We start from the raw sequence: 19,142 nt of genomic DNA, 5'->3' as shown, positions 1-19,142 counted from the left end.
GAAATATGTTTAAGGACAGTATCATGAATTATGTATTTTTTTAAAGGTTCCCTGAGATCCTTCCGAAGTCATGCAGACAGTTACATGCTCCCACTTTATATCTCCGTGGCAACTTTCTATCACAGGGATCCAGACCCCATCTTCTGCACATCCCATCTTTTTTTTTTAATTCAATCGGTGCTAATTTAACCATGCACAATGTTAATTGTCCTACTGTTCCAAGGGCATACTGACCAAAAGCCCCCTTACCACTTATGTCTGCCTGTTCTCTTCCCCACTCTGGCTCTGGTGAATCCTCTCACCCTCCTGCGCTTCTGACTGTACCCTAGTGCTTGTATAAATAAATAAATCTTAAAAAAAAATTAAAAAAAATATACTGTGGCCCTATCCCTAAATGAGGGTGAGGAGAGGACACCTCTTCAGTTTTGCTAAGAGTTGTTTCCAGTGATCTCTTCACAGCATGTTCTCCTTTGCTTTTGCTTTAGTAAGACTGAAACTGATTCTGCTTGTGGTAAAACAGTCAACTCAGGAAAATGATGATTCTGAAGTCATCTCCAAGGAAATAGATTTTCCTACACTTGTAATTCTGGAATGTGAATGAGCACCAGAATCGACTGGAAAACTTATTAAAACACAGATCACTGAGCCCCACCTACAACATTTCTGATTCACTAGGTCTGGAGTGGGCGATTTTCCATTTGAAACAAGTTCCCAAGTGAGGCTGATGTTGCTGATCCAGGAATCATCCTTAGAAAATCACTGTCCTACATTAACCACTTGCTGAATACAGCCAGGTTAGATGCTGAATATAGCCAGATTAGAATATAGCCACAGTCTGTCTATCTATCTATCTATCTATCTATCTATCTATCTATCTATCTATCTATCTGTGAGACTCTGTAAGACACCTTAAGGTGATTAGAAGCAGATTGTGAAACTATAGTGCCACTCAGAAAGTTCTGTCTTAGGGGAATGTTCCAATACTACAGAAACATGGAAACCTAAAGTGAAATTTAAGGGTAAAGAAAAACTTTTAGCAGATTCCTAATAACAAAATTTGCTGCTATATGGATTTATATTTACTGTATTTCTATCCATTGTCTAGAATTAAGCTGTTCAATGTGATAGCTACATGTGGATACTGATCCTGTTACAGGAAGAATGAGGGGCACCCCAGGACCCCAAAACCTGTCTGCTCTAAGTAGGTTCTGCCATCCACCACATCAAGATGAGACATACCCTAGTGCATAAGACCATTAATGGAAGGGATTTTAATACAATTAGTGTGCCATAAAGAGAAGAGAAAGGAAAGAAGCATAATAATTCCCACAAGAAACAACCCTAAAGGATAAATGCCAGACCAAACAGGGTTGGCCCAAAGGGTCGCTAAGGCCTGCAAGCCTGCTATAAGTCTAAGGCACCTTCTGGTGGGGACCCATAGGAAAGGGGCAGAAAGGGCCCAGCACATGGGACAAAAACAGCAAAATCAAAATCAAGATAAAGGCTGCCAGTGTTAACTTCCCTACAGGTCTCTCACCTACATCTGCTTCAAGTGTCTACTTCTGTGTCCCACAAGTCCCCGGTACAAGTCCAATGGTACAAGTCTGCTCCAGGTGCCTCATTCAGGTCTCCTTTTTGCTCACCAACCTTCTTCTTTCTCCCAGTCTCCTCTCCAGCATCCCCTCCTCCCTATTCAGCTCCATCCTTCCCTGGGCAGGACAGGGAACCTGGAACCTCCTCATTCCCTGGGGGCCACCCTGTCATATGATAAGCCCTTGAATATAGCCAGTTTCAATTGTGAGGCATTGTAAATGATACACATCAGGTTTGAAAGACTGACTTCCTACCAGAAAAAGTGAAAATCTCACTATTTTTTATATTGATTACATGTTGAAATGATAAAATTTTAATATATATGGTTAAGTAAATTATATCATCCTTTATCTCACCCATTTCTTTTCTCACGATTATTCTTGGACATTTTTCTTCAAAATTATGCAGGGAGCCGGCTGCTTCAACTTTGTTTCTTTTTACTTTCTTAATCTGTTTCCTAGAAAATGTTAAATTACATATGTGTTTCTCATACTTTCTTGGAGCAGTACTGGTGGAGAACATAGTTCTCAAAACCTTGCATAGATCAGATTCACCTGCAGAGCTTGTTATACTTGGCCTGAAATTCAGTAGGTAGTTGATGAAACCTGGGATACTCCATTTCTATCAAGCTCCTGGGAAATGAACTCCCAAACTTTGGATCCCAGATTTTACAGAGATGTCTACAAATATATTTTCATATCAAGTGTTGTCTGTAGCTTGAATATGACATCGTCATGCCTAATTTCTCATTAGTAAATGTAGTTATGTCACTAAACTCCAGATTTTTATTAGCTGGCCACTCTCTATTAACAAATGCTGAGTTATACTTCTATCCTGTCAGGAGCCTCCAATTTTTAGTATGTTAATACTGTATCTCAGAATTGAAAAGATTGAAAGCCACTATCCAAAAATACTGTAGCAATGTATTACATTACATTACTCCGCCTGGCAGCGGAGGGGTTAAAGTCTCAGTGGTAGCAAGCTAATGCTAGGCACTGCAGCACAAGTTTGATCCCCCGCCAGGGACCTAACCTACATGTCTCTCCTGTCTGGCCCGCTGCTCCCCTCAGCAGTGTATTTCAGTAGATCTGCCTGTTCTGCTCCCCACTCCGTCTGTGGTGAATCTGCTCACCCTCCCACACCTCTGGCCTGTACCCCAGTTCTTGTATGCATAAATAAATAAATCTTGAAAAATACTCTGACACATTCCAGGCTATAGGGGGCTTGTAAAAAAGATTTCAACCATAACTTGTAATTTGATATGCCCACTAGCAGTTGGTTTTGAGAAGCTGAAGTAAAGGAAATGAAAAGAACAAAGAGGAAAAAAATGTGTTTGTTTTAGAAAAGGTTAGGTCACAGAAGGATTTGTTGATATTAGGAATAGAATGACCCGTGAAAAAAGGACAATTAAGTTCCAGGAAAACACCTTTTCAGGAAGGAGAGAACAATCATTTATGCTTTACTCCCTCTCTGTTAAAAAAGAAGAAAATAAAAAGGAAGTGAATAGGGCCCTTTAAAGATTTGCAGGAGGAAAGCATAAATCTCAATACCCTGCAGCTATAGCCCTTGGCGCACTGTGAGGTCAAAGTACACCCTCAAGCTCAGGTTCATTTTCCTCAGTTAATGTGGCTTCCAGTGTTTTACAGCTAATTGCACTATATTCAAGAGAAATTGCCCAGGTAACCTTGAAAGTAACCTGGCCAGATGTTCCTGAGTTTGTTCTCCCCCCCCCCCCCCCCCCCCCCCCCCCGCAAAGAACAGTCTACTTTTCAAAGACATTCTCTATTAAAAAAAAAAAAAAAGGCACTCAGAGAAGGGGGTGGAGCCAGAAGGGTGAGCACAAAGTGGGGTCAGAGCTTTGTGGACTGTGGTGGTGGATTATGGGTGCTTGGGTGCTGGGACCACTATGGTAACATCACCAGAAAGGGGGGATCCTAAACTTGCAAAATACCAACAACAACGTAAACCAATACTACCTCAATATAAATTAATTTTAAAAAATAAAAAATGGTATCAGGATATGTGGGATGATAGGGAGAAAAATAAATGATATAGGGAATGTGACCAAAAAATTTTCATGACAGTGAAAAGGATGGCAGCAGGAGTTCAAAGAAATATCTAAGAGCTAAAGGGAAGGAAAGGCCTATCAGTTGTTTTCAGACATTTTCCAAAGTGAACCAAAATCATCATGAAGGGGTAATTAGGTTACCTGATTGCTTGATCTGTATGCACTCCTTAATCTCTCATTTGTTCTAATCAGGAACTATTTTTATTAATTCTGAGGCTAGCTGCTATGGCAATCCATGTAAGTGTTTCATTATTATTGTTTTTTTTTTAAATGGAATGTGTTCCTGTTAAGTGTGTTTAAACAGCAATTTTGTATATGTATGTATTTATTTTAGTTTCCTGATTGCTCTAATTCCGTTTTTAGAACTACACATATCATCGTGGACATTCAAATATGTCATAAATGCTCACGTTTTTCTTTTCCTTCTCCCTTGCTCTGCCACTGACCTTTGCCCTTCCCTGAAATGTCTCACTGTTTGATTCTTTATTCTGTTAAGTGTCTCCTCTCTCCAGCCTGCCCTCTCTCTTTGGCTGCCGCCTGGCCCCGCCCCACCCTTTCTTCAGCATTTGTTTGCCCCGGTTGTTTTCTTCTTTGCTTTTCCCACTGCCCCACTGCGTGTGAAACACTCCGCCAGCAGCTGCTAACATTTCCCATGCTACGTCATGCACAACATTCAAAGAGCTGCTGTTCTCACATTCCCACCAGAAAGACACCCCCTCTCCTCCTTCCCCGCACATTCCTCTAGAAATAACCCCCTTTCAGACCATATGAAAAGCTGAATGTTAAAGCCAGTTCTGGAAGGACTGGAATCTAGCTTTTGAAATTCAGACTTGCAATTTTTTTTTCAGGCATGCTATTTTTAAAGGTCAGTACCACTAAGTGAATTTTAAATTATTATAGTGTATCTTAACATGTCTTTACGTTTATAAATTCTATAATGTCCTTAAAAATAGTGATCATGGGGTCCTCCCTGGTGGTGCGGCAGTTGGGCGCTGGGCTGCGGGGCTGCCCGCAGCCTCTGCGGCTCTGGTTCGATCCCTGGCCACCGGTGAGGGTTCCGCATGGTCCGCAGACCTCTCCTGCCGCCCGCTGCTCCCCTAGGCTGTGTGTTTCGTTGGTCTGCCTGTTCTGTTCCCCGTTCTGGCTCTGGTGGGTTCTCTCGCCCTCCCATGCTTCTGGCTGTGCCTAGTGCTTGTGTGGATGAGTGAATGAATCTTTAAAAGAAAAAAAAAAGTGATCATTATGCTATAAATCTGTTACATGGCAGGGAGACCGACACCCCAGAACCCCCAAACCTGCCTGCTCTAAATAGATTCTGCCATCCGCCTCACTGAGACAAAACATACAAGATCTTTAATGGAAAGGAACTTTTAATACAATTAGTGTGTAACAAAGAAAAGACAAAGAATATAGTTTCCAAATCAAACACTCAAAGTTACTCATCCCCTCGTGGGTAAAAAAAGTCCACCCAAACAGGGTTGGCCCAAAGCAAGGCCCTAAAGCCTGTCACAAGTTTAAAGCACCTTCCAGCGGGGAGCCATAGAAAAGGGTCAGAAAAAGTCAGACAAGTCTGGAGGGAAAAGCAAAATCATAACCAAGATAAAAACTGCCATTGTTAACCAATCCACAGGTCTCTCACCCATGTCTCTTTCAACCAGTCCAGGACCAAGAAGCAATGTCACATGTCTCTGCTCCATATGCCTCCTCCAGGTCTCCTTCTGGCTCTCCCTCCTGCTTCCTTCCTTCCCCAGTCTCCTCTCCAGCTTTCTCTCCTCCCTGCTCAGCTTCACCATCCCTTGGGTGGGCCAGGAAAACTGGAACCTCCCCCTTACCCCCCCCCCTGGACCACCCTGTTACAAATCCTTCCCTCAATTAATATATTCACTCATTTCAAAGATTAATATGTAGATAGAAAATGTAATAAATCAGAAGATGATTATACCAGAAATTGGTTTTGCACAGGCCATACTTGATTTGGTCAATGCAGTTGCACAATATAGATTTGAGAAGAACTGATTTTTTTTAGTAAGTATTATGCATTACTGAAATTAATAAGGAGCACTTATCTAGCACTTGCTGCATGCCATTCACTATTCTAAGCACTTTCGTGTGTACTGATGCTTTTAAGCCCTACAATAACCCTTTGAGGTTACTACCATATTTTTCCTCACAGAACTGGTGAGAGAGCCAGGATTTGAACCCAGGCAGTTGGACTGGGGAATCTCTCAGAGCCATACTAAGTATACGGTTATTAAGTATAATACTAAGTATACAATTCATACTAAGTATGAATTTACAATTCAGCTCTTTAAGCAAAATGAACAACTCCCCTCCTCCAAATTTTTAATTTGTCAGGAATCAACTGCAGCAAGAGTAGGAAATATGGTTTAAAATGGGATGACTATATGAAAAAAAGACCACAATCTAAGGAAGATCCTGTTTCACCGGGAACCTGTAGGACCAGGAGGGCTTACACCTCCTGAAGTGAACAGAAAGACTCCTTCATTAACTCATCCATTCAGTAAATATCTTTCTGATACCTACTCTATGCCAAACTCTGTTAACAGATAATAGGGATAGAGTTATGGGAAAACCAGAGGTAGTCTCTACCTTCATGGAGGTAATAGTTTCTTGGAAGAAATGCATTAATAAAAAAAAAAAATCTCCCGTGGAACACATGATGGTGACATAAGAGAAAGTACAGGACGTGTGAGGACTTAAGCTTGTATGTGTTGCTCATGCGTGTGTGCGTGTGTTGTAAAGGTGGGAAGCACCTTTACCTTTGCAAGAGAAAGTGATCTTCCAGGTGAAACTGGAAGGATTAAGACAAGTTAACTGGGTGACTTCACTTTTCGTCATTAACTTTTATTTGAAATGGCCTGAAGCATGGGACTAACAAACTAGAGCAGTAAAATTCCAGTATGTAAATTTAATAAATAGCAATCATTTGAAATAATGAAGTTGCAGCGGCAGGAGGACACAGGGCAGGTTCTCTATGACCGAAGCACACGGGTGAAGGAGGAGTCCTAGGGCCCTCGGTGGATTTTGCAGGCTTTTATTGGGATTTACCAGGTACACGGCAGGCAGGGGTGCTGGGGGGCCAGGAGACTGGCAGGCTTCCCAGCCCCCAGTAAGTCTTCACCCTATCTGGGCTCTCCGGCCTGCTCTGGTGGTCTCTGCTCCCTGCTCCTCTCACTGGTTCTCCTTCTGCTTCTCTGCTTCTCCTGCTCGTTCTTCTCTCTCTGCTTCTGCTGGCGTCTCCGTGATGCCACCCTTCTAAGCCCAGTAGTAGGCCAGCGAATTCCATCTACATATGTCCACACCCTATTCCAGGTGCCCGCCATCAGGCATGCATTCAGGACCACAGGGTTCTGTCATCTGTCTTCATGGTGGGAGGCAGAAAAGCCTGATACCTTTTCACTTACCCTACAGAAGTGCAGAGTTAATATATAATTAATTCACATCTCTATCACAGATAGCATCCTTTTTGCTTTCTTTGCAGTACAAATGAAAATCTCTATGTTTGTTGACTTACGTATTAAAAGTCTCTTTGCCCCCACCTGATTATCAACTCCATCAGGGCAGAGCACTAAAATGCCATAGCTGCTGACACTTGACAGTATCTGTCACATAGTAGACATTCAGTATGTATTTCTTGAGTTGCTGAATGCACAGAATTAAGCAAAAATGTTATAGAAAACTGTAAAAATAAGTGGAAAATTATACCACAGTGGAAAAGTAAGGGAACAAAATTATCATTTCCGAAGAAACAGTATTCATATCTAGACCTGTGGATTCATAAGGTTAACCAACCATTCAATAATTTTTTAAAAAAACACAAAATGAAAAATAGTTGATGAAAAATTAAATATACATCTTTTGCTCTGTGGTGAACATAGTCCGCTCATATCCTCCACATTTATCAACAATCTATTTGCTCTAAATGACACAGAATATACTTAATGTTATCTTTGGAGAAAAAGGAAATAAAATAGCTTCTCTTTATAACAGATTTCTTGAAACATAATTTGAACATACATTTTTTAAATGTATACTGTTTGGCACTTGCAAATTAGTGAACATATCTATACCCCCAAAAATTTCCTACTGATTTATTTTCTACCACTGTAGATGAATTTCCATTTTCCAGTTTTCCATAAATGGGATGTACAGCAAATACTTTTTTTTTCTTTCATTCTAATCATCATAATTATCTTGAAATTCATCTACGTTATGTGTATCAGTAGTTGTCCCTATTTGGTGTTTGATATTTTATGGAAATATTCCAATTTGTTTATTCATTATTTTTTTCATGGACTTTGGAGGTACTTCCAGTTTGGGGCTCTTACAAGTAATGCTGCTATGAAAATTTATGTGGAAGTCTTCGAATGAAGCTATGTTTTCCTTTTTCTTGAGTAAATGTCTAAGAGAAGGATAAGTAACTCATATGATAGGTAACATGCTTTATTTACTAGAAAAGGGTTAAGCACAGCACTATGAAGCAGTCCTCAGCCTCCGTGGCACAAGTTCGATCCCCGATCAGCCAGGGAGCAACCCACATGGCGCAGCAGACCTCTCCTGTCTCGCCCGCTGCTCCCCTCAGCAGTGTATTTCAGTCAGTCTGCCTGTTCTGCTCCCCACTCTGTCTCTGGTGAATCCTCTCACTCCTGCACCTCTGGCCTGTACCCCAGTTCTTACATGCATAAATAAATAACTCTTTAAAAAAAAAAAGAAACTGCCAAACTGTTTTCCATAGTAGCTGTTTTCCAAAGTAGAAACTGCCAAGCTGTTTTCCAAAGTAGTACCATTTCACATTCCTACCAGCAACATATCAAAGTTCCAGTTCCTTCACGTTTGCCCTAAAGTGTGATATGGTCAATATTTTAAACTTTCCCATTTCAGTAGGTATAGGCATGTAGTGGTAACTCATTATGGTTTTCATTTGCATTTCCCTATTGATTAATAATGTAGCTATTCCAGCTTTCTTATGATTAGTGCTGGCGTGTTACAACTTATCTCATGCTTTTACTTTTAGCCTATTTGCGTCTTTATATTTAATGTGGATTTTTTTTTTGGTAGGGAGCATATTATTAGATTTTGTTTTTCAGCAATTCAATCTGACCAACTCTTTTAATTGGGGATAATTAGACCATGTATATTTAATGTGATTATTGATATACCTATCCAGCTATTTGGGTTTTTGTTTGTTTGTTTGTTTGTTTGTATTTACCTGTTCTTTGTTTATTTGTTCCTCTTTTTCTGTCTTGTTAATTGGAATCAATGAATCCACTCTGTCTCCTATGCTGACATATTAATTACAACTGTTTTGTTATTTTAGTGACTGCTATAGGGTTTATAGTACACATCTTTTAATTTATCACACTGTAACTTCAAGTGCTGTTAGGCCATTTCACTTAGGCACTAAGAACCTTTCAATAATATCTTTCCTTTTCTCCTTTTCCACCCCGTGTTCTGTTGTTTGATCCTCTGGGGTCTTTTAAGATTAGGTAGAATTAGACTAACACTCAGTCTGTTATTTCCAATCCAGAGGCAAGACCCTTCTTGGTATTCCCCAGAGACCCTGAAACATGAGGTTTCCTCTCTGACTGGTGAGAAATAGGCACTGCTCCTGGCAAGGAGCACATGAGTGCTGGACACATCACCTTTAACACTCCCTAGTGACCCTTCCTGCCTCCCATAGTTTCCTCTCACATGTGCTAATCAGTACTGGGTTCAGTAGTTGAGGGAGGGCCACTATAGTTCTCCAGGTTTTCTCTGTGCAGTTCTCTCCTCTCTGGGCTTCTGCCCTATGAACTCTAGCTACCTTTGTTTGCCCAGATGCTTGCTTCCAGCAGGGAGTCAGCCAGGATCCTGTTGGGTTTGTCTTACCTATGTGGTGGACTGGAAACACTCTTAAGTTAATAAGGTAGGGCAAGCCTAAGTTTACCTCATTTGTTTCCCATCTCTCGGAGGTCACAATTCTTCCTTGCGTAATGTCCATTGTCTTATACAAAATATATGATTATATGTATTTTGTCCATCTTTTGGTTATTTCAAGAGATAATAAATTAGGTCCTTGTTGCTCTATCTTGTTCCATAGTGAAGGTCCTCATACAGCTTTCGAAGCAGATTTTTGCCCCTTGATTTGGAGATCATATGCAAAGAAGGGTGGAGGAAAACAGGTGATTAGCTGATAATGCACAAGCCTCCTGGCACAGTGATACTGTTAGTCACTTACCAATGCTGCACATGTTTTGTTTTCTTTCTCAGTAGCAGGAGTTGCTTTGTGCTGATTCCCTTATACTTCATGTCCAGTTGTATTTAGGGCCTTGTCTTTGTGATCAAGTTGGCTGCATCTCAGTCTATATCTAAGAAACCAGTTCAGGGCCAAGACTGTGTAGCAAGGTGCTCCAAGCATAGCTTAGACAAGAGTACAAGTGCTACGTTTACTTTTTAAATGATTGAATATATCAGTGTTTCCTTTCCTTAAAAAAATCGACTTTAAATTACTGAATATTTTAATATTCTTAACTTTACACTTAAGCAATCGTTCTTTAACAGGTTCTATTTAATTATTTTTAATATTATATCACTGAATGGACAATGTGCTGCCATGCATGCGTTTTCTTTTGGGAAAAAGAGTCTGCTGATGTTGTTCCCACCCATCAATTCAGAGGATTTAGTTCAGAAATCCAACTTTTGATTTTACAGACATCACATGATAAGTCAGAGTTCACACAGCTAGTTAATTATGGAGCCAGAACCAAAAAACTTGCTCTATATTCTTCTCACAAACCCTTTCTTTTTTTTTTTTCCCCTGAAAAGGGCATTCTTCCGTTTAAGCATTCTATATTCTAAAACAGTTTGTAAAAGGAACTACTTAACCAGAACTCACCAGCCTTGCCAGGTCCCTGTGAAACAATGACACAAAGTTTGGGAACACTTCAGAACTATTAAGTGCTATAGAATGTGATTTTTATTATTAGAACAGCAGTTCATTTCTATGAAACCTTTGTAAACTTTTCCACTTTTTGGAACTTCATTATGCATTTGTTCTTCCTTTATAAAAAGAAATTCATCCTTTCTGCCCTGCTGGTTTGTAAAAAGAAGGGCTCTCTTTTTTCTGGAATCTATTGATATTTTATCGCATTACGTGAGTGATACTATATGTGATAGTATACGTAAGTGACTTCCCATTAATTATATGTGGAATGAAACTGAATCAAATTTCATTTGACATGTGGAGGAAAAACTATTCTAATTGTCAAAAATAATAGGTACCTTTAAAGATTGGATATGGTAATCCTTACTATTCTGTATTTGCAGTGCAGTTGTTTTAATGTGTCATATGCTCAGCAGATACATCATATCTGCATCCCTCTGTTAAAACTGAACTGACTTCCAGGTTAATGAAATAATTTCTAACAACAGCTGTACTGGCAGGAAAAAAAGATAGGAGGGCGTAGCCATGAAATTCACTTGTTTTTGATTTTGTTTTTCTTACCCTGCCTTTTTTTTTTTTTTTGGCACTCCACTCTTCTGAATTATAGCTTATTTTTTTTATTATCTCAGTGTGACATAATCTTTCTAAATAATCACTTCTGTTTCCATCAGTAATTATTAACTACCTCTCATTGCGCTTTCCTTTCATAACACAGAACACTCAAATATGGGTGGATTAGTTGTGGCACTTAGAAAATATGCAAAGATTTTGAATTGCGACAAACCAATTCTCAGGCATAGCTTTCCCATGAGTCTTTAGGGACAATGACATTATCATAGGACCACAGCCCTGGAGCTACATGTGAGATTCTCACCTCAATCTCTGAACTGAGTCCATCCTTCATCAAGTATCTCAATCTACTTCTGTGCCATACATGGAATTTTCCTTTCAGCATCACCTTTCCGCTTTCCAAATACTACCTGTGGCCTCTCTGCTGAGTGCATTCTGCTAAGCTCTCTTCTCCCCCATGGGCAGTGGCCTGATCTTCACTGCTGATCTTGGCCACTGTGGTGCCTTTCCACCCCGCTGTGCTCCCACACCGGGCCTGAGCGTTCTCTGCTGGTAGTCAGGGTCTGTCTCTGGGAAAGTGGGACAAGTTGTCCTCTGTTACGGAGGCCCCAGAGGAGTGTTAATCCCCAGGGTGTTGTGAAGACATTATTATTTCCCTTTCCCCAAGTCTACTCCCTTGATTCTGTGCACGTACACCCTTCTTCTTGGCTGGCAGATCCCTGGCTGGTTCTGGAGCTCCCTTCTTCCAGGGGACAATGTGTATCAAGGGAGGCCTCAGCCTCAGGAATGAGTAATGATAGCAGCGTGCTGTTGTGTGATCTGGTGGTCGCAAGCTCCTTGCCGGGGGAGGGACATAGGATTGTATGCACTCTTGGGCAACAAAATGCAAAGGGGGCCTCCCCTGGTGGCCCAGCGGTTGAGCACTGGGCTGCGAAACTGCCTGCAGCCGCCTGCAAGGGTCCCACATGGCAGGGTAGACCTCTCATGCCACGCCCGCTGCTCCCCTCAGCAGTGTGTTTTGTCAGTCTGCCTGTCCTGTTCCCCGCTCTGGCTCTGGTAGATTCTCTCACTCTCCTGCACTTCTGACTGTACCCAGTGCTTGTATAAATAAATAAATCTTTAAAAAAAATAAAATGCAAAGGGAAGTGTTCTAGGGGAGCGTCCAAGAAAGGGTTTCCTCACTCAGGAAACTAAACCAACATTTTTTTTTCTCTCCTGGACACTATACCTACTTCTTTCCTCTACCTAGAGTGCTGTACCCCAGATATCTATGCAATGGTCACTCCCTTCAAGACTAGCTCATATCACACGTCCTTGAAAACTGCCCACCCTATTTAAGCAGTGGCCTGCCCTACCTCTCCATTCTCAGCCACCTCAAGCCAATACCCCCTGACCCTGCTAGCGTAGTTCTACAGGAATGTATCCCCCCATTTGTCTTGCCTCTAGTGCTCATTGTATAGCCCCCACCACACTGAACCTGGGCTGTCCCTGTACAACAAACTGAAGGCAACAGAAATGACATGGCTAGACCAGAAGTAGTCTGGCAACTTCTGTCTGATCCCTTGAAACACTCTTTCTTGGGGGGTGGGGAGATTAAGCTGCTGTGCAAGAAGTCTGACTGCTCTGAGGCCATTTTGTAGTGAGGAATGCTAAGCTGACCACATGGTGAAGCTTCCTGAACACACACAAATGCTAGGCCAGCCCCCAGTTGTTGCAGCCATGCCAAGAGACACACCAGATATGTGACCGAAAAAAAACTGTCTGGGATGTCTACCCCAATCGAACCTTCAGCTCACTCCAGCTGCCATCTGACTGCAAACACATGAAAGACTCCAAACAGCAAGTCAACTCACAGAATCAGGAGCAATCATGATAAAGCTTTGTTTCAAGGCACAAAGTTTTAGGGAGGTATGTTATGCAGCCATAGTGACATCTGCTCTGTTTTTCTAGTTTTTCTTCTTTCCATTAACACTCATGACATACCACAGAATTAACATTTTTATTATTTTTTCCCATTTTCTTTCTCCTACCATGAAAAGTAAACTTTATGAGCTCAGGGATCTTGTCTGCTTAGTTAGCTCCTGTACCCAAAGCCCCTAGGAACAGTTCTTAGCATGATGAATATCTGTGGAATGAGTGAATGAACCAGATTTTCAGCAGCCATGGTGTGATTGTGTGGTGAATTCACCTAAGGATAGCAGAGTGGAAAAAAACGGGAAGAACCTGAATCCTAAGAATGCCATGGTGTATCTGACTAACTGAAGCATCCTTGCCTCTTCACTCCTTGATGCTTCCAGCCATTTTGTGCTGGGTTTCCTATGACCTGAAGCAGAAAACATCCCATCTGGCATGTGGTCTTCCAAATCATTCTAATGTACAGCTACAGGACTCAGACATGACTAAGCCAGAGCATGCATCTTAGTGGCTCACACCATAATGTTCTCAATCCACTCTTCCCCTTGCATGCCAATTCTTTCCTACTGGGCACCTAGTTTATAATACATTCTTTCCTTAGATCTTCTCCTAGAAAACTCCTTGATCTTCCTGCAATAGATGTTTGGAACACCACAGACCTCTTAGAGATGACTGCAATATACTTCTGGATGTGTAACATGAGAAGTAGTGACAGTCCTCTTGAGACACACTGCCATTCCACTAATTTACCCCACGCATTTGAATTTCTCAGACTTAAGCTGGGACCACTGTCACTCAAGCTGGAACCCTGACCACATAGCTAAAAGCAAACATGATCATTAGCCTCCTACTTGCAATGAATTCTATAAAACCTTAGAAACAAACAAGTAAATCAAGTCACTCTTTAGTTAATGCTTGGTCTGGAAATCACATTGGCCTGAAATTCAGTTCAGTGTTCTTTGACGACATTGTGCTAGACATTCTACTTGGCAGTAGGGACAGAGATGTTCATGACACAAACCCTCTTCAGGAATGACAGATACATGAACTACTAATATCATAAAGTCTCCACTAGAGATTTGAGAGAAAAATGTGATATTAACATGCAGAAGACTTAGTGATTAATTTTGCCCCAGGGACAACATTTGAGCCTAAGTCTTGAGCAATGAGTAAGGTTTCAAAATAGAAAGCAGAGTAGAGAAAAAATGAGAGGGTTTTCTAGGAAAAAAGGGACCACATAAATCAAGGTCTAGAAGTCTGGAGAAATCTGTCATAGTGTCAGGTAGTATTAGAAGTCTGGAATAAGGTATCAGTGTATATGATGTGATAGGAAGCAGAGTGAAATAAGTAATGTCTAAGCCAATGAAGTACATACAATTAGGGGAGAAGAGACATAATTCAATAATCTCCTCAATCCTCCTTTTGACTTTTTCCATTTATCTTTCATAAGCAAATTCTATTACACTAAGATTATCTTTGCTTTTTAGCCCAAGTAAACAAGGGACAGAAAGTCTTTTCATGTAAAATATTCATTCAACTTGAAGGAAAATTAATGACTTCGACCATTTAATGTTTAATATTGTAGAGTTCTAAATTATTTCTCTTTGGATGAACAGAATTTTTTTCAGGTGTTGAAAATATGTGTTTAGTTTTTAACAGACTAATTGCTCCTGCTTTCGTACCTCCTCATGGGCATTGGTAGGTCAAGTTCAGCAAGTAGGAATCTGGCCTCTGAGAATGTAGCCTAAGAGTTAAGGAATGCATGATTACTCCTGTAATTACTTGAAAGGGGTTCTGAAATCCTGGTAGGACTGATGGGGCCACCAGATAGTAGGGGTCGAGAAAGTATAAGAGATCAGGAATTCAGACTGAAGATGCAGTGGGGAGTAAGGTAAACAGGTTCGGAATATAAAAGATCCGGAAGTCCAACATCTTAGAAATGTAAACCTCACTTTAAGTCAACAGCTCTCCAAACTAGGACTTCAAAATATGCTCACAGAGGCAGGAGCTATTGTCTATTTACCTGTGTGGTTCAGAAGCTGCAGCCAACTGAAACAGGGAATTAACAGAGGGTAAGAATCCTTTCTGCAGCCAATAACAGAACGTCCGACTCAAACAAATATTGAAAAAACAATATTTGTTTTATCCAGACTTTTCTGGTAAGAATCACCAGGAACCACTTGATTAAATGTCTAACGCCCAAGCTCCTTCGCTGGTGAGTCTGATTAAGTAGGTTAGAGAATCTGTTCTTAACATGCACCCCAGTGGAATCCGGCCAGTTTTGGAAACACTATCTTAAGTAATAGATATCTTCTCATCCAACACAGGGGTTTCCAAACTTTAGCATACATCAGTCACTCAGGGGTGGGTGTGGAGTGGGGGTGAGGGTCTTGTTAAACTGCCATGGCTCTAGAATAAGATGTGAGATTCTACCTGGCTTGTAAGTTCCCAGGTGATACTGATGCTACTGTAATTGGGAAACATGCTTCAGAGCCACCTGTCTAACCAGAACTCCAGCGGTCATCAGCTCTGGGGGTGGGTAATGCAGCAGCTGAGCTATATTAAGGCCAGATCAGCTTCTCTGGGAGACTCTAGGCTTTCTCTTCTGTGTCCCAAGATGGCTCCCTGCTGCACCAAGCAACATATCCACCGACAGCGATATGCAAGGTAGGAAGGGAATAAGGATAACTTTGTGTATATCTGTCTGTGTCTTTTCACATCTGTGTTGGAAAAGAATTTCCCAAAAGCTCCCTAGCAGGTTTTCCCGGGTCAGCCAGAGCTACATCTCACCTCACTCCGTTAAGTCAATCACTGGCTACCAGGGATGGAATTATTGTGATTAGTTTAATGTTTTTTTAACTTTCATACAAAGTTTTTTTTATTGTGTGCGACTGCCCCTGGTGACATAGAAATTCATGAAAATTCAGAGCGGTGGATGTTAAGGACAAAAGTGGAAGTGTGTATAGTGGGGTACGTGTTATAGGGCTCAGCTTTTATACAGCCTAAAAGTTTAACTCGCCTTTAATATTCATAAGTTCATGAAAAATGGTGTGCAGAACCTTCCAAAGATTCATTTTATTACAAAAAGGAACAGACTTTCTGGGGTCTGAAAGGAGTTGTACTGGAAGAAACTCCAGTCAGCAGGGGGTCATGGTGAGCATTTTGCAGACACAGTTGTTTCAGATCTGCAGCTGCTGGGAAGCCTTCCCGGTTGAGCCTCCAGCCCAGGCTGTTGAACCACTTTCTTCACAGCGGCAGAGCTGGAGGAGTCAGGCATAGCATACGTGAGAGCCGGGCCGATTTGTCTTATTATTTTTTTTTTTTTTCAGTAACACCACATTATATGTTTCAGGTGTGCAACATTAATAATCATTATAATTATGTCCTTCAAGTCTTTTTATTTCTCCATTTACTGGCTACCTTCCCCCTTCCCTTAGACCGGATTTGAAATCTTTCCCCGGCACTAGGTCCATTGATGTCCAATATCTGAACATAAGTGAGATTCACTATCAAGGAATAAGAAGTGAATGGCTGTTAGGTAGGCAAATAGCTGGTATGTCACGAATGCGTTCTGATACTAGTGTGATTATAATTAGGTTCACATTGAAAATATTAAGAGGAAACATAGTAAATAATACACAATATTAGCTTTGTCATCACCATTTGCAACAGATTCAGGAAGAATCTGTCCCAGGATATTGGGGGGATGGGGGATGTGTCCTTTCAAGTCTCACCTTATACACATAGTCATCTTGCTTTTATTATACCTGTATGTGGAATTGCAAGCTGTCCCTTCAGGTAATGAAATTTAGACAAGTTGGAACCTGTATAACAGCAAATCAATACTGAAGTTATAGGCAAAGCCTGTACTTACAGAGACTAACACATAGGATAGAGAGACTTTGTGACCAAAATTTCACAAATTCCACATTTATAGGTACCCAACACAAAAAGCAATGAATAGTGGTGTGTATTATTTGTTTACATTTTTCCTTAGTTATTCCTGAAAGTGTATTGTTTTAAGGAACATAAATGAACTGTTCCCCATATGCCCACGGTCAATGTAAAATGGAGAATTGACTTGTCTGAGGTCTCAAGCCTTCCAAATACTTCATTAAGGAATGTGTAAATTCCCCTGAATTTTAAGGCAGATTTTCTATGTGTCCTGCATTTTTTTGCTAGTGGAAGTTCCTGGCTAATGTGAGAGCATCTCCTGTTTCATTTTTGTTGCTTTTCAAGAACTAGATTTTGTTAACAAAACTGATAGCTTTGAAGGAGGAGCTAAGCTATGGTGAAAATATATTTTCTATTAGTGAATACTTGAAATTGTTTACTACTTTTTTAAAACTACAACTTCCATTGCTAAGTCTGCACTTCACATGTTGCTGCCTTCCACATTTTAAGCCCCAGCCAAGCTGACAGGGTTATTGCTTTAAACTTAACACTACAGGCTGGTGTCCAGAGACTAAGAAGCTGAATTCCAAAGACTAGAATCCATTTAGCTGAGTTCCCCTTCCCCTAAGCACTGGGCTGTGGTTTGAACGTAGCATGTAACCCCAACACCTGACCTTGTCCGAGGAAATCTTATGCATAGGCCATGCAACTCGATTAAAATCCAGATCCACAGGGACATTTCCTTTCCCTGGGAGAGATGGGAATTACAAGGGACAAAAAAGTGTGTGATAAGCAAAAACATTTCTTTAAAAAATGGAAGCTTCCAAATTGCTGTAGAATTACTGATAATTTTAGTACACTTAAACATACAGCAAGTTAATGACAGCATTTTTCCCGCTGCTTCCTTTAGTTGTGAAGATTTTTTTTCTCCTAGCTTGATTGCCGGGAAAATAGCAAAAGATGTTTTAAAAGCTCCACCGGCAGAGGGTGCGTTTACCATGTATGCAAACAGAGCTTTCACTGAGCCCTGGGGCTACGTTTTCTATACCTTTCTTTGACACATAGCAGGGTGACTGCTTATAGATACTTCATGGTCTTCTCAGATTGAAGCAGGCACTAGTTTGCCAGCAACTTTTGGTGGTGGTTGTTTTTGAAGACCATGCAACTAACAGATGTTTGTTGCTGGCTCCATATCTACATTCTTTGAAAGCTGGAGTATCAAATTGCTGACATTCAGACAACACTAATTCCCATATCCAGGGAGCCTAATTTGCCGTCCCTGAGATCCTGATTCCTGGTGTTCACGGGTTTAAAAACCATTTCAGTGACACAATATAAGAATGGGCTTGGGAGATGCGATGCTGTCTCCACTAAAGATAATCACATTTTATAAACATCTGCGTCATTACTGGTATGATTCATCTCGAAGCTGTATACAGCTGTGTTTCCAGTTTCAATTAACAATCCCTTAATTGCATATCCATCTCATGTTACTAATTTAGTTAATTTATTCATAATTAAGAGTATTCTGTTTTCTACCAAGGTTTGTCGAGCTCAGAACATCATAAAGAGAAATATTTTAAGGCAGCATCTCTGAGGGATTTTGTTTCTTATAATCACATCACAGTAAAATGTCATTCATGCACCCAAAGGAAGATGAATTGCTCAGGGATTTTTTTTCCCAGTAAAATTGGAAGGCAGGGGAAGCTGCAGTGTGTTGTGTTTTTAAACCAAGTTAAATGTTATATATTTTGTTCTTTTCTTTCTCCCTTCCTGACATCCTCTCAAAAAAATATCATTTGATTTGGATTATTGTTTAAGTATCATAGCAAATCCAGTCACCAGCTCAGATAAAACTGACATTATCCTGTCAGGTAATGGTGTCTCTTAAAATCTAAGCTCTAAAATCTGTATATTTCCGAGGACATTAAGAACCGGAATTTTAAAATTGCCAAAATCTAAGCAAGTGGAGTAAATCCTTGTGGAAATGGAGGGCAGATCACATGTTACCAGGCAGTTAATTCATTTTAGTTTGACCTTTTTTAGAAAAATACATATACTCTTGCAGCAAGCGCCTCGCCTGTGTTAGTGTATGTCTCTGTGTCATTAAAAGCAGCAATTACAAAAAATGAAACAATTACCTGTGTTTAGTGTGTAGGA

The 19,142-nt window shown here is 40.7% G+C and overlaps 1 protein-coding gene and 1 pseudogene across 2 annotated transcripts in view; one reads left to right on the top strand and one right to left on the bottom strand.

The window, feature by feature from the left end:
- Window positions 1-19,142, top strand: part of DMD (dystrophin) — a gene marked incomplete at both ends in the record, with an annotated part of 1,915,324 nt that overhangs the window by 1,620,622 nt on the left and 275,560 nt on the right.
- LOC311186884 (guanine nucleotide-binding protein G(I)/G(S)/G(O) subunit gamma-5-like) lies at window positions 16,167-16,365 on the bottom strand (annotated as a pseudogene). Its single transcript has one exon. The product of its transcript is annotated as a guanine nucleotide-binding protein G(I)/G(S)/G(O) subunit gamma-5-like (transcript).

This window comes from Talpa europaea (genome assembly GCF_964194135.1).
Source record: "Talpa europaea genome assembly, chromosome: X".
In the NCBI taxonomy this organism is placed as follows: domain Eukaryota; kingdom Metazoa; phylum Chordata; class Mammalia; order Eulipotyphla; family Talpidae; genus Talpa; species Talpa europaea.
The sequence above is the reverse complement of the archived record's forward strand: the minus strand, read 5'-3'. Positions and strand labels throughout refer to the sequence as shown.